This window comes from Mesocricetus auratus, unplaced genomic scaffold, assembly GCF_017639785.1.
Source record: "Mesocricetus auratus isolate SY011 unplaced genomic scaffold, BCM_Maur_2.0 Super-Scaffold_100018, whole genome shotgun sequence".
NCBI classification, from domain to species: domain Eukaryota; kingdom Metazoa; phylum Chordata; class Mammalia; order Rodentia; family Cricetidae; genus Mesocricetus; species Mesocricetus auratus.
The window spans coordinates 5471027-5487977 of record NW_024429199.1 but is presented as its reverse complement, the minus strand read 5'-3'; positions in this window follow the sequence as shown (position 1 = coordinate 5487977).

Here is a 16951-nt window from a genome sequence, read left to right as displayed (position 1 = left end):
CTTATGGTGAAATATTCAAATGATAGTTGGCTGTCTACACCATCAGGGATGTGTGACTTGTAGAACTCCAAACAAACAAACACTTGAATCTCCAGAACATTGTTCATAAATGTCCAGCCAAAATGATCAAACTAAAAAGTTTCCTTTATCAACAGCAAAATATTTATTTAATTATGCCTCATGCCAATAGCATTTTTTCAATAGAATCACTGTTTGATATTTTATTTACTTTGCTAATTATTTTGAAGAAAAAGCAACAAAAATATGCTAACATGAAATTATGAAATGATTCTCTATGACATCAACTATACATCTTTCTTGACTCTATTTGATTTATGTTTAAATCCCCAAATAGTATTTCCTTAGTAACATTATAGTTAGGCACACATATCTCATAATAAAAATTAGAGGATGAAATAATTCAATATATTATTCAGTTCAATAAATGTTGCTTTTTTGTTATTTTAAAAAAGCATTACACTCACTTATTTTTAACCATTCTTATATATTTCAATGTAAACTAGAACAAGGTCCAATTAATCTCTTTATAGCCTAGGTTCATATCCTAGAACAATAAATCACTCTCGTTATTTCAGTCTCAATACATAAATACTAGCAAAATGTTGACAGTTTATCCACTGTCTTTCAAAGACTTGTTACTCATGAAAAACAAATAAATACATGGCATACAGTAAAAAATACAATTCTAAACTTTATAATGACTCATTTCTTTTTCCATCTGAAGAGGTTTCATGCAGCAATGACCAAAGATTTGAGGAGTAAATTGAATTTCAGTGAAAGTCAAATTTATTTTTCATATTGTTTTGTGTGAGAGGATAAAGACTTATTAATTTGGAAAACAATGTTTTTTGTTGATTTTTTGTTGGAACTCCTGTGTGAATGAAATAATTAATTCTGAAATAGTAGGAAAGATCCCTGTTTGATTATGAAACATAGCCTGATGTGAACTTAGTGTAAAAATAATTACACTTCATCAAGATTTTAGTTATTTTAACATAATTGGTTAGACTAGTGATTCTCAACCTGTGGCTTGTGACTCCTTTGATGATTAAATGGACCTTTCACAAGGGTTACATATAAGATATTTACATTATGATTCATAACAGAAGCAAAATTAACAATTGTGAAGTAGCAAAGAAAATAATTTTATGGTTGAGTGGTCACCACAGCATGAAAAATTGCATTAAAGGGTCACAACATTAGGAAGGCTAGAACCACTGGGTTAGACTACTTTATAGGAGGTGTTTTGGTTATAAAAAGTTAAGAGGTACACACATAAACACACACACACACACACACACACACACACACACACACACACACACACTTACTCATACACACCGAAACTGAAATGTGGTCCTATTGTTAAGTGCTATCTATGACATTGCACTAAAGATATTCAAACTGATTGCCAAGTGAAGAAAGCAGAGACCTCCATAATAGGGCAGCCAACACAGCATCAAACTGCTGTGGCTAAGTCTCTTTTGAAAGTGTTCATATTTTCTCTACTTTCCTCAGTCTTCATAAAGGTTATTTAAAGACATGCAGTTTTAATCAAGAATTTGAAGAAAAGCTACAAATTTTCTAAAATTAGCTTCTCTTTCTACCACCTAAAAGTCATTCTAGGTTTATTTTAATTAAAGAGCCTGTTGAACAAAGCTTTTCACAGGGTACAACCATGCAAACATACAATGACATGAAACCGTGAAGTAGATTAGGTTTAATTGCTTTGCTTTGGACATGATTGTCTCAGGCATTATATATTTTAAACAGAGATTTCAATATGTTGTTTGAAATAGTAAAAACATATCTACACTATTTAAGTAGGTAAATCTTTGCGTATCTATGATTGTCAAGTCATCTTGAGAACAAAGAAAGAACACTTTTCTGCAGAAAAAAAAGCCATCTCTCAAGCATAGATCATTGCTGCCTTTCAAAGATACCAGGTTCAAATATTGAGCTTATCCTCACAAAATATTCCCACTGAAATTAGGTGGGGTTCTGGCTAATTTAATGTTAGATTGTGGTTCATTGCAGCATAGGCAATTGAAAGCTTTTATTAAATATTTGAAATTAGCATTGACACACCCATAATGCTCACTAGAAAACAATGTAATTAAAACCACACTGATAAATCACATGGCCTTGACTTAAAATGGAATTAGCTCTGGAGAATTCAGAAACAGCTGTTAATCTTTGCCTTTTAATATCCCTCTTCAGTATGAAAAAAGGTGAAATGTCTTATTTTTTAAATATCCACACATCTGTTTGTGAATTTCTATGGCACAAACCATCCAAATTGAGTGTGAGCCACTTCTTGAGTGTGTGTAATGCTAACTCTCTATACAGACTCTACAAGGTGGGGCACAGCCTCATTTGATTTAGTGCTGATAGAAAATACTTTAAAAAAACATTTTCAAATGCTGTGTACTAGCTTATTAAGCTCTTCTATTTTCTTTAGGTTCTAATATGCAATGATCATTTATTTTTAATCTAAACTCCTTATTCCATTTCTGTTAATGAGAGGCAATTAAATTATTCCTACTAAGCATTTTTATGTCTTCTCTCTTCACACCATTCGGTTGCGTATCTTGAGAAACCTGAACTACGTGCATCTTGGCATCCCACCCTACATGACCAAGATCTCTTGGCATCCCAAGAAGCAGCTGCCCTTGCCCTAATCTTGGATATAGCAGTGTACACACTATGTATGACTTGCTTGTAAAAAACGGGCATGAAGTTTGAAGAGATGGCTCAGTGGATCAAAGATGGGAAGAGGGGAAGCCTACTGATATTATAGGTCGTCTTAGATACAGACAACAAAAGTCTAAAGCCCCAGATGTTGGCACAAAATGACAAAGAAATTTCCCTAGGCCTACTAGAGGTCTCATTTCTATCTAAAAAACAGATTAGAAGAGGAAAAGACAGGCTTCTGGAAGCTATGGAGTCCCAGAACAGACACAATCACCTTGACCTTAGAGTTCTAGGAACAAAGTTGCAGCCAGATACACTCTCTGTGTTAGCCCTATGGAAACCAAGTAAAGGCAGCTCTAGGTAGGAGATGGTGTGAACCAGAGGTTGTTGTGCCATCAGCAAGGAGGCAAGAACAGAATGACCCATGTGACTCATAAGATGGACTTTTCACAGTTTTTATAGACTTTGCGGTTATGCCTTAAGGCATTTGTCTACCTTAGAAAATAGCAACATATTTTGTACTTTTTAGGTTGCCTTAATTTATTGATAATTATTTCAGAGTATTACAGGTGATGTCATTTCCCAGTACAAGCAACAGAAAAGAGCAAATCAAAAGAAGAAGAAATTTAGGAGGATGATGAAAGTTTGGAGAGCAAAGCTGTGGTCACTTGTACTGTATGAAGATTGTTTACATTGTCGTGAGTGATTAAAAGTTGAAACTTCACCATTTCCATTTGACTTTCATTTGTATAATACTAATCCAATTTTCCTAAATTAGTGATATTTTGCAAATAATTTCCTAGGTGAAAGATACATTCAAAGGCATATTGTTACTTGATCTATTGCACCTAAAACTTTTGCTGCATGTGTAATAATTACTGCTTATCTTCTGTACACCAAGCAATGGATACACAAACACAAAGGAACAGACAAATATAGAACAGAATACAGTAGAGATCAATAAATAGAAGTATTTCTGGGGGACATCACAAAAACAGTGAGTAACCATGTGCTTGTGCTTGGTGTGTGTGTGTGTGTGTGTGTGTGTGTGTGTATGTGTGTGTGTATGTGTGCATATACAGATACAGCTCTCCCATCACGATCCAAAAAACCAGAGATATAGGAGGTGGGCCACTTAGAGTGTTACATCTATGGTTTCAGAAATGGTGTAATTTTAATTTCTGGTGGTTAGAAGATTTGAGAAATGTCAGAGCAGCACACTACTTGAAAATCTGTAATTGAGAAATCAAGGCTATAATTTGAATATCTAGCAAAGCGAGAAACAAACAGGGATTATGCCCTGGGAAATAGAACTGACTAGAAACAATCACAAAGAAGATTGACCAAAGAGTAAATCAACAGGAAACTTCGTGAGACAAGGATGCTCAATCTAAAGTCCCAAAGGAGCAAAAAACAAAAAGGGGAAGACATGGTGACAAACACCACAGGCCTCAGCTCTGGCCTCAACTGGTAACATAGCATTTACCATGTCCCTCCGGATTTTCTGCACCACCCCTTCTACACCCCCTGCAACCCTCTTTTCTCTATCTCCTCATACCTCTCTTACTAGTCATTTATGAATGGAATGTTTACCATTCATAGTCTAGGTTAGCTATACCAGTGATCACCCATTGGGATCCTAAATAATATGCCAGCTGATTGCAAACGTCTTGATCAGTCATTTTCTTCATATATTTTCACTAATAATAATGATGGTACTCAAAGGTTGAATAATTTCCAATAACCAAATCTATGAATAGATGATGTCATTCCCCACATTGTAAGTGAAAGTATTGAGGTTCAGGGATGGTGAGGCATAGAGTCAGTGAGATAGAGCGGCAGTCTTTGTGCAGGACCAATACTCTTATGTACATTTGCTACATTGACTACTACAAAAGGGAAAGTGGGAAACTCATCCCTGTCCTTGAGATGGAAGCATCTATTCACTTAAAATATTAATGAAAGTATGTATGCACACTGTATGCATGTGCAGTATATAGAAATGCTTATAAATGTGCATGATGAATTTATTGAACATATATTAAATAGTTTTTTTAGAAGTGTATGATCACTGTTGACCAAGGAAGACAAAAAGGAGACAATTATATGCACATTTAAGAGTGGATATTACTGTTATTTATATACAATGTGTGTGTGTGTGTGTGTGTGTGTGTGTGTGTGTGTGTGTGCATGTGAGCATACAAGCGTTTGTGCATCTGTCTTTCAGAAAACTAGCTTATTTGCAGGTATGGAAAAATGTCTGTGAAAATTTTCCTGAACTCCATGAAAATAGGTCACAGCTTTGCAAAGTTTGCTTGAGGAAAGCAACATATATTTGAGTAGTGGGGTGCTTAAGGAATTCTCTGCATCCAGTCAGCCACAGAGGGAGCCAGCACAGCCAATTCAAAGCCAGATTAAAGCCACCATTTCCTTCTAGCTCCATGTCTCCTTACCTTACTGCACACGCTCATCACTTGCTGCTGCTTTTCTGAGTCATTGCCTTGTAGGCTCAGTATGAGGCCAATGAAATGGCATTTCCTCTTATTGCAGCGAAAGCTGCACCCTGTAATTGACTGGTTGAATGAGAGAAACTGTGGTTATGGAAACGGAAAACCTGCCTTCAACGGATATGCATAATTTCCATGACCTGATTTACCTTTACCAATTCAAATATTATTTAATATTAGATCGTTGATGAGTAAAAAATCACATGGAAAAATTGTAAGCACTATCAACTCAGACATATTTTTGGGTGCTGTTATAAAAGAATCCTGAGTGGTTATTCCAGTTTTCAGGAGATCTGTGTTAACAACAGGAATGCTGTTGTGTTCCAGAGTCATGTGGGATAGCATATAACATCTGATAGAACAGAAACAGACAGAAGAAACGCTTTATGCATTTTGAAGCTCTCGTTTCATTTTTAAAACAAAAATATTCTATGATGTAGATCCTGGTTTGAAATTCCTGCAGTGAATTGCTCCCAGGCCATTAGAACAGCTCTGGTCTTCTTTATTTCAGGGGAAAAAACAAACAAACAAGCTTGTGTATCTTTTCAGAAGACAATAGCACTAAAACATTGATTTGAAAACCTTCAAATCCTCATAGCATCTCTTCCAGCAGAAGACCAGTCATGGGTGGTTTCCTGCATAATCTTGTTAACAATAACAGTTAACCCCTTCCATCCAACAAACAAGGGCAGTTACTGTAACAAAAAAGAGGCCATTGGCTGAGAAGGCAGCAGGAGAAAATTCTAATGTTCACTGCAGAAGGGACTGTTGGGAATCCATTTCATGCCCCTTTACAATGAATGATTCCTGTGCACTTGCTTCGCTATTGATTTTGGGACTTTCAAAGAATTAGTGTTTTCTTTTCTCCTGGTTTCTGTGACTCTGCACAATAAAATCAATGTGCTTCTTCATGTCTGTTCAACTGCATTTTTCCCCCAGGGGAAAGGGGATCAGTAGAGAGAACCTGGGACGTGGTAAACAGGATCCTCTGTTCTCATGAAACACTTAACATTGTTCAGACTCCCCAAACACCAAACTGACCACATTACCACTAGTTTAGGAAAGTGCAGCCTCTGTTTTACTCTGAGACTCTTAAAAATGGCTCTCTTATGGGACAGTGGCATTGCTAAGAACTCGGACCTCAAAAATAGTGGAACTGTCTGCGAATAAGTTCAGCCAAGCTCTGTTGTCATGTTTTGCTTAGAAATCATAGCAATTGAGTTGAGACACTATGAACTCCAAAGCAGTCAGGGCCACTACAGACAAGCTAACTAGAGCATAATGAAGTTTACAATAAAGTAGAGAAGCTCTGAGTTCTCACTCCCACAGGGCTGCGGACTCCCTCCAGGGTCTTCTCCAGGAAGGCAGAGCTGATGATCAATGAACTGGAAGGGCTGGACATCCCACAGGGAGCCCTTCCCTCAGAAGAGCTTATCAGGGACAGAAAGGAAAGGAAATTGCCAGCTAACTTGCTGTAGTTTGTAAGAGTGGGAGGCTGCATATTGCTAGGCTTTGAAAACTTGGGAAATCAGGGGAGAAAAGATAAAAATCCTTGCCATGAGTAGAAAAGGTATCCCATCTATTCTGTGTTGGATACTCCGGGTCATTTAGATAGTATGTCTTAGAATTACTTCTCTAAAACTGCTAGAGGAGTGATACTCAAGTGCCCTGACTACTTGCTAATGACCCAAGAAGTAAAACCAGTGTACTAGATGTGAAAATGAACAGTGTCGCCTTAAAAACTGGATGAGTTAAGTAAACACACTTAATCTTTCAGGAAATACTGAGAACTGGAAATTCTTTCCTTTGGATTCCAGAAAGAGATTTAAATTGTTCCTGAAAATTGTTTCCTATAGAGTAAGAATTCTGCAATCAGGGACACATGATTGAACTTAGTGTTAGGGTTAGAGAAAATCTATACAGAAGGGTTCCTTTTTCTTTTTGGAACTATGTTGTATTCAATGGGGCAGAAAATGACATTGTTTTCTACATCACTGCACCATCTTAGAGTAAAACAGCTTTATAGAAAGGGACCATTCAGGATGCATATGAAATTCACAAAACACAATAGGTTCACAGCCCCTTTGCTTTGTCTAATTACTACCCTTTTGTTATCTGGCGTTTTGTTTTTGTAACTGTCTTTCCTCTAAGTAAGGTCTTTCAGTTTTCTGTTTGTTTTCCAGAACAACACAAACAATTCAGATTCTTAGGTTGAAATGATGATGTTTCAGGGTAAGATCTTACTTCACTAACATGATTTGAAGCTGGTAGCTATAACTTGAGCATGCAAGAGAGAGCTTGCCCAAAATTTTTTGGTATTTTAGCATTGGGTTATGTGGGCTATTAAAAATAACAGGGCACACCTGGGATATTAAAAGATACCTTATACTGCAGAGTTTGGTTTCCAAGGAGGTGTTGAAAGTGCCACAGCTGGTTATTTATCTGGTACATTTTAATGATTTGGAGTTAGCTCCATTTTTCCATGATTTGGACAATCATTGTAATAGTAACTAAATAAGGCTCTTTATTTGGCTCTGCTGATGACGATTTGTTATTTTTTTATTAATTTATTTTTTATGTTGGATTCCCAGTTCCCCCTCCACTTTGTTATTTTTATTCCTTGCCTTTGCATTCCACTCTTCCTCTAACAAGATTTGGCTAAGGAAACGTGCACTGCAAATAATAATAACTCTTCAGCTAATCAATACTATGCAAAGGGGTAGAGGAATTATTCTTCAAACTTTTTTCTTCCATTTGGTAGACAGGCTAGAAATCATATTTCTCAACATATTGTAAAAATTCATTAAAAATTACAATGTTACATGTGCCATTGCCTTTGTGCTTTCTAAAACATATTTATAAACCTAAACAAAAGATATTAGAAGACTGAGTTTGGGATGAAGATCACAACAGGCCCAGAGAGTCTCTGTCAGCCTGAAATATTTGTTCAACCCTCTCCTTTTCAAAAATCTTCCTCTCCCCTCTCCTTTCCATTCCCACACTTGCTACAGCATGTTTCCTTTGGTTTCATTTACTTCTTTGTTGAGATATACACTCATGACCTAAGAGCCTGCTAAGCAAGTACCCCTACCACTGACTTTTATCCTCAGCTCTAGGGTTTCTTTGAATAAATCATAAATAAATGGGGTTATACTGAAGTTTTCATTGTAAGTCAAACTCATCAAACCAAGGAGTTCCCTGAATTATACTAAGCAATTTTTTCCACATCTCATCCAAATAGCCCTTATATTTTAAAAAACAAATTCAGCTTACCTCTAAGACATATGCTTTTTATTACATGATTTCTGTCTGTCTTTTGACCAGCAATTTCTTTTTAGTTATATCCAAGATATACATATATTATAATATTTACATATGGCTGTCCTATGTGCATGGAATCATATAAACACATTCATTTTCTTGTGTATAGAAGAAAAATAACATAATTTCATATGGCATGGCATCTTAGAATGACTGGTGCAGCTTTACATCTGGGATTCTCTTCTATTATATCTTCACAGGCATCTTATAGGCATGGTCTTAATACTCACTGTGATGAGTAACTCACTATCAGTTATACTTGAAATTACGCCATCAAATTGTGTTGCACATCCTCCTTAAGGTTCTTTCTCTAGCCTTCAGGATAAGCACAGGCAAGATGACTATTCTCCATCAGCTGATGTGTTGCATTGATGTATTCTCCTGTTAATATACAAGCAAAGTGTGCTTATTACACCTGAGGATTTTACTTGATGAAATGCCACTTCATTTAACTGGCTTCTATAAATTATTATCAAATGTAGCCTTTTCATAACCTACCACATTATTTAGTTCTGCTAAATATTTAATTATTATATTATTTTATTAAGTATTCACAATTACCAACCAAGTTTGTGTCTTTTGTGTTCCTGTGTATGTGCACATATGTGTGGATACCAAAGGTCAATATCAGATGTCCTTCTCAATACTTCCCTATCATATTTTTTCAGAGATGGTCTCACAAAGAATCTGGAGTCCAGCCTTTGGACTACCTGTCTCTGCATTCACTGTGCTGAGATTACAGGTGCTTGACACTGGATCTGACTTTTGAAGTCAGTACTAGGGATCTGAACTCGAGTCCTAACGCTCAATACAGTAGCACTGTGTTGATAAGAACCCCATATTATATAAGTTGTTCACCCGAAAACAAACTAGAATTCAAGTATTTTGTCACCCATTGTAACATGCTTTAATTGTCTACAGCCAAATTTTTAAATGTAATAAAAATAATGAAATGTAGCAATGCTTCCTTTTTTAGCAACAAGAGATTTTCATCTTTATTTAATTATTCCTTTAATTTCCCTAGTACTTTATAAATAACATCAAACTTCACCACTAAAATCTATGGCTGAGTTCAGTATTTATATGGTTTCTAAATTTAATTTGTAACCAGATAAAAGAGGATCAAAATAAACTATGACATAAGTAAATCTTTCTCCTTAGTTTTTTTTGGGGGGATTTACTTTCTTAAACCTTTCTCTAGACTCACCCATGAACGTATAGAAATGCATATCTTAAGAAAGCTGTAAGGGCAGGAAAGATGGGTCAGTGGTTAAGAACACTGACTCCTTTTCCAGAGGTCCTGTGTTCAATTGTCAGCAACCACACGGTAGCTGACAACCATCTATAATGGGATTTGATGCCCTCTTCTGGTATAAAATCATATAACTAAAATAAAACAAAAGAAATCTGAAAGAAAATGTGTTCTGGTAGTCAAACTCATGTCTTCATGCTGCACAGCACTTAACTAATTAAACTATCTCCCTAGATTCTCAAGACAGAAAGAAAGAGAGAGAGAGAGAGAGAGAGAGAGAGAGAGAGAGAGAGAGAGAGAGGGAGAAAGAGAGAGAGAGAAAGAGAGAGAGAGAGAGAGAGAGAGAGGAATGAAGGAAAGTCTTGTGTGTCCTGTCATTTGTTTGCTCTCCCGTTTTCTTACCCACTAAAAAAACACACCAAAAGAGCTGGCAGAACACCTTGAAGTTGCTCTCTAAGTCTCTTTTACAATGGTGAAAGACTTCTTCACCATAAGTCACAGCGCAGTAACCCTGCACTGTCCACAGGTATTGCACCAGATAGTCATTTCCCTCCTAATCTGCTTTTGTAGACTGTCCACATATTTAGTATGTCTCCTTTAATCATTTCCAGGGGAAGAACAAACAGACTCAGATGTTCTGTTTTAGGATGACAACCTTGGTATTTGTTTGAATGGAAAAATCTCTTAGATAATTAGTCATTGCAGCTGCAGACCTGATGCATAGACATCTTCCTTCAGTTTAGGAAAGAATCCGGGAAAGCAATGTGAACCACCACAAAGGAGGAGAGTATCCTCACTGGAGTTATGCTGAGAGTAATATATGTAATGGATATGGAAGGAAGGTCTTACTTTGTGAAGCAATTGCTTCAGCCTCCGGCATCAGTGTCTTTTCAGAAGTAATCACAGATGCATCTGTGTAGCTCTCTGGGTCAAAGCTGTAACAAATTACAGGAAGGGGACCCATCAATGGTAAAGACTGTAGGCCTATTGCTTTATAGGAGGCAGTGTGCTTTTCCTCCCTCAAGCTAAACACACATCACTCAGGGAGAAGCACTGTGAATATAGAACACTGTTTGGGGAACACTGGGAAATTTATGCTTTAGGAATTGTGTTCTCTTTTAAGTCTTAGCTTTGAAATTACACCCATGTATCCTTGGCTAATTGCTTAGTTTCTCTGTGTCAAACTTTTCCAACCTTGTAGGATTAAAGTATTATTATTGGTTAGGGAAATAACTAAATAATATATTTACTCTAAAACTCAAAGAACATGCCTGGCCTAAACACTCAGGTAATGGAAGCTATCACTATTCTTGTACTTGTGGATTATACTTGTTCTCTATAGAGGAGTGCTCTGTAATTCATCAATTCCATTGGATGTCACAAACATCAAACACCTGAAAGTCAAAAGCCTGTTCTTTAACAAATGACAGTTTTTATAAGGAAAGGGTTTAGCAATGATAGAATACCTTCAGATACTTCAGTGACAGATATATAAGTGCTATTATAGTTTCTCAAATTTTGTTTTAGTTATTCAAAAGAAGTGGAGAAGCAAAATAAATGTAGAGCAAAACAGTGAGATGAGACTCTTTGTAAATATGAAGTATTACACTTGAAGTCACTAGAGACACAGTCTTCTTGCTAAATAACACTAGAACTCTTGGTGTTTAGACTTCTTTGCCTTTGAACTAAGTAAACATAATCAGTTACTCATAACTAATTTCTGTAGTATGACAGGTACTATGTGTAGAATGTACACGAGACATCTGATATAGTGTGTCAACTACACAGGGACTTTATGAGATTAGTTACTAATGTCCTTATTTATAGATGAAAAAATCAAAGTACCAAACAAAAGACTCTTTCTTAACCTATATATAGTGGACTGGAACATAAACCTGAAGGAGTAATCTGATGAACAACTGTGGTCGCTCTGCCAATCCTTATGTGGTTTAACTGCCTACCTAATGGTAAACGACAGGTTATTTTCAACATCATTTCACTTTCAATTCTGCCTAGTTTCTTTTTCAGTGTATTTTCTACAATAAAAACAAAAATAGCAACAATCATAAATCAAAACAAGAGGGCTCCTGAAGACTGATTTTCATTCTGTTGACGGGTATGGTTAGAGAATGTCAAGAGTCAGGTGATCAAGACACATTGTATCCCCACTGCCCAGGTTATAACCCTGCAGCAATCTTCAAACATACATCCAAAGAGTCTACCACAAACAGGTTGGTCACATTTTGGTATAGGTAGGTGATTTCAGCTGAGATGTCTTGTAGGGGAAAATTAGGACTCTGCCATTAGCCATGTGGTGCTCTAAAGACTCATATGGATGTGGTAACGAAAGGGCAGAACTGTGCCGCTAACCACACCCACTTTGGGCATGACTAGAGACAGGGCAGTGAACTATGCCACTAGCCAGGCCCATTTTTGGTCGTGACTAGGGGTGTGTACAGAGGAAGGAATAAAAGACTGAACAGCAGAGCCTCTTGCTCTCTTTTCTGCTTCTGGTTCAGTGGCAGAAAACTACTTGACTCATCTGGGTTGCTCGTTTTCTCTTGTGAGTAATTTCTACAATAAACAGTTATCTATACCCTCAAAAAGTGTGCCGTTTATCATTGCAGCGTCAATGTCTCCATTCCTCTGAGGGGATTACCACTTCTGTCTTTCTTTGACAAAAAAAATTAGTGATGTGCTAAATAAAGGGGAATAAAAATAAAATAATAAGATTCCTTAAGATTTGTTCAACATCCTTATTTGTTCCCCTCTCCTTCTGTATTGACTTACTTGCCTTGCTTCTATTTAAAGCTCCCTTTCCATTCATACATATATACATACCACACACACTGACACACACACACACACACACACACACACACACACACACACACACAGAGAGAGAGAGAGAGAGAGAGAGAGAGAGAGAGAGAGAGAGTCAGAGTCATTAGGACTTAAATGCCCCCATAAGAGACACACACTAGCTAACAAAATGCCAGTACAAGCATAGGAATCCTCCTTTGTACTTTTGGTGAGAAGAATCCAAGAGACTCTGAAACACAACAGGTGATTGCTGTTGCTGTTGTCTGCTTCCCAGGTGTTGACAGTGAGTCCCTATTGTTGAAACCACTTCACAATTCAGGCAGAAGACCATGAAAGTTCAAGCTGGGTCTGATCCAGAAGCTTCTTGCCAGGGCTCTAGCTTTCAGAGTGCCAGAAGTTGCGATGACAGCTGCCAAAGGAGGGAAGCAATCACTAATTCTCCCCAGCTATGATACATAAGAATCCCAATAATGAGCAGCAAGGCAAGGCCTCTAAAGATGCATTAATGGCACTTGCACCTTTGCAGAAACCAATGGGTGGATAAATGGTGCAAATCAAGCCTACTCAATAGGAAGGAACTCATGAGTGGTACATGAAAACTTACAACTACCCAGTGTCAGTGAAGCTGTGAATCTTAGAGAATAATGTACTATTTTCACTGAACTAGACATTGCATTCTGAAACTTGTCCTTATACCCACAGATAAGAGTAGCTTTCACCCTCTGTTGTGTGACAAACTTTTCCTAGGGGCATGGAATACATAAGTCTACTCCCCTCAGATAGGGAACCCACAACAGACCAAAGTACAGATACTACCAAAGTCCAACTTAGTGAACCAATGAGTTTTATTGGGCTACTTACAAGACTATGGGTGAGGGTTATGTACAGGAGCAGAAAGGATCATAGCATGGGTGACAGGGAGGGGCCTAAAATAATCTGATCAGTTTCAGGGACTTCCTGATGCTATTTTCAGATCTATAACTTCCTACTTAAGGAGCTTCCTTGGAGGATGGAAGGTTTCCGTCTTGGAGGAAATTTACATATCACCCCTCATCAAGGAAGCTTATCTTTACAGCCCAAGGATCATTGCGGAAAATTAAAACTGGTCAGAATGTAGAAATGAACTGATGGCCTGGTATCCAGCTCCAATGGATGCATCTATAACACAACTCCTGCACCTGAGGCTAGGGAATATCTTAGAATCGGGGACAGGAAGATTGTAAGAGACAGAGGACCAAGAATTCTGCTGTAAAATTGTGTCTCATAGAAATGACAGGGAAGATACATCTATGACATCACAAAAGTATATCTTAAATGATACATGGATAGTGACAGCATGAACAGAATTGGTATGATGGAAGAATGAATTCTCATGGGGCTCCATGTCTAAAGAACTTAAGTAATCAAGAATGACTCAGTTTATTTTTGTTTCCAAGGATAAGACCCTGATTGATTATCACAGTCCCAAGTGGTCAGCTCTGAAGTCATATACATACAAGCATAAATTAATTCAGCAGAAGGTAGTATATATATTTTATTAGTTACATATGATATGCATTTATGCAAATATATAGCACATACATATGTATGTATACACAAAGAGAGAGAGAGAGAGAGAGAAAGAGAGAGAGAGAGAGAGAGAGAGAGAGAGATTCATCAAGGAAAAAGCCAACATCTTGAGAGGGAGTGAGGAAGGGGAGGAACATGGGAGAAGTGGAGGGAAGAATTGTAATTACATTTTAATTACAAAAAGTAAAAAATAATAAAAAATTCTCATACATGTTTTCAGAGACATTCATAGCAGATGTCATTCACTGAAAGCTAACTCTTTTAATTTAGTGCAAACACTATGTAGGTTTTATTTATGGAGAGCAGGCTTCTTTCCCGATGGAATCATAGGTGCAAACAGGAAACATACTCATTTTTGTTTCCAGATCGTCTTCATATGGGTCAGCTCAGTTTACTTCATAAACTGTGTTCTTCCCCTCTCCTTCTAGCCAAATAATTTTAAATGGTCTCAGGGAAGAGACTGCATTGTGTTGCTCATGGCAGGGTCAGTGTTGCTAAAGTCTTCCTAAAAGATCTCACAGTATGACATGTTTCCAAAGCTAGAAATGAAGACTCAAGTAATTTCTATTTCCTGCAGGTCCAATTTATGACATTTAGAAGATTTGCATTTTATATCCTTAAAAGGTCTTTGAGATAGTCAAATATATATTGAAATAATCCCTGAAAATTGCTAGCATGATGAATAATAAACAATATAGCCAATTAGTAGGCATTATACATGTATTCTGTAATCTCTAAAGCCAAGGATCAGCTATAAATAAGTAAGGGACTATGTAAATCCTTGGAGAACAACTTCCAAGTTCTGGGCTCCCCTATAAGCAGCTGTGCTGGCTCGTTGACTGCATGATGAAGACTAGTTTTCTTGGTCTGAGAATTGGCCTTGAGGAGAATCCATGAGGCTTGCTTAAGTTTGTGGAATGAGTTTGCTTGGGCTCAACAGCTCTGTTTCTGTATTTTCTCCTGAAGTGACCATTGGCAAGTTCAAGTATTGTGTTACAATCAGGACATGTGGAGAAAATACCAATTATCTCTCCTTAAGGTGTTTTAAGGATATAGGGTGTCTAAATTGAACAGCCAATTTCCATGAAATGAATCATTAACTAAGTGAAAGCTTCTTTAGTAGACAGAAGCCGTCAACCTGAGTGAATTCCAGCAGTAAAACATTTCTTCCTTCCTTTGTGTGAATGTAGCCATTTACAGCAGATGGCAATGGCTGACAGCTGACTCATGTTTGCTGTAAATACTAAGTAGACAAAGGTCTTTCAGGTAGTCATTACTCTCTGAAATTAGAATGCACCAAAACTGTGCTGTGCCTTGCATCTGAAATGTCCTCTACAGGCTAATGTGTCTGAACATTGGGATCCTAGCTTGGCTAATGTTTTTAAAGGCTGTGGCATCCTCAGCCATGGACACCAGGCTGATGGGATAGGTCTCTGAGGCCAGGTCCAACCTAACCTCTGGCCTAGTTTTCCAGTTACAGTTCTACTAACACGTGAGTTTCTGCCACTTCAAGTTCATACCACTGCAGCCTCAGCACTCTGAGTTGCTGTGGCTGCCCCACCAAGATGCACTGTATCTTCTGACCTAGGAGTCAAGCTAACCTCACTTCACTCAAATTGCTTCTGCCAGTATTTGGTCACAGAGATGTTACTGCAACAAGTCTATTCAGTGTGCCTTATTTTTACCTTAAAAAGGGAATCGTCTTTGATCACACCTTAAAATAAATACATGGTGATCCATAAAACACAATGGTAGTGCACCTTTTGCTGGTTTCCTCCAACTAGAAACTCCCAGATGGGATATGGGATAGAAGAGATTGACTGTCTCACTTGATGATATATGGGTAGAGCTGAGGGAATTTTGTAGAAACATGGGGAAGTTGATGAGATTACTCAAAATATTGGAATAGCCAGTGAAATATTGGCTTGTTCAGGGAATCTAAAATTATTTGTAACTTAATTTTAAAGAAACAGTTTTGAGATAAAATAGCAAACAAAACAATTTAAATTACACCAAATGGTGAACACTTGCAAATATTTTCTTGGTATTCTGACTTGGCTTGTCTTCACATCTGGAACCACTTTGGGTTCCTTCTTAAAGTGAATGAGTGAATGGAGGAAGCTTTAACAAAAGCCAGACTTAATGAGGAAAACTCACCAGTGTTTTCCCAACAAGGTCCTTGCAACTCTTCATTCCATAAATGAGGCAAAAAAAAATTGCCTTGTTGTGAGAATTGAAGTATCACTTGTGGATCTTGTGTGAATTAAATACTTTGCTCTTTATAAATAAAGTTGGTGCTTAAGCATATCATTTAGATTAGTTTTAAATGTGGTTGTTAGTTTTGATTAATTTCTAAAAGAAATAACTACAGAAAAATTCAAATTGCCATTAAGCGAAAAACCCCAAATCATTGAGGCATAGCCATTCTTCATAATTTTCTAGAGTCACTCAGACAGTTTGCTATGCACATATAATTGTGTATTAAAGCATGCATGTACTTGTGTGTGAGTTATAACTATATAAAACATTTCAGTAACTATATGCCTAGCATAAAACATGTCATATTGAAACTTTTTGAAATGAAAACAATTCCAATTCTCTATACAATTCTGGCAATTTTGTAAATGCTACCTGCTAACCTGTATTCATATTTCTGTTGAATTTTAAACACAACAAATATACTTCAATAAAATCTTTGATTATAAGTGGTAATCGCACTCCTATTGCTTTAGAGTGATTTTTAAAATATATAATGTATCCCAAA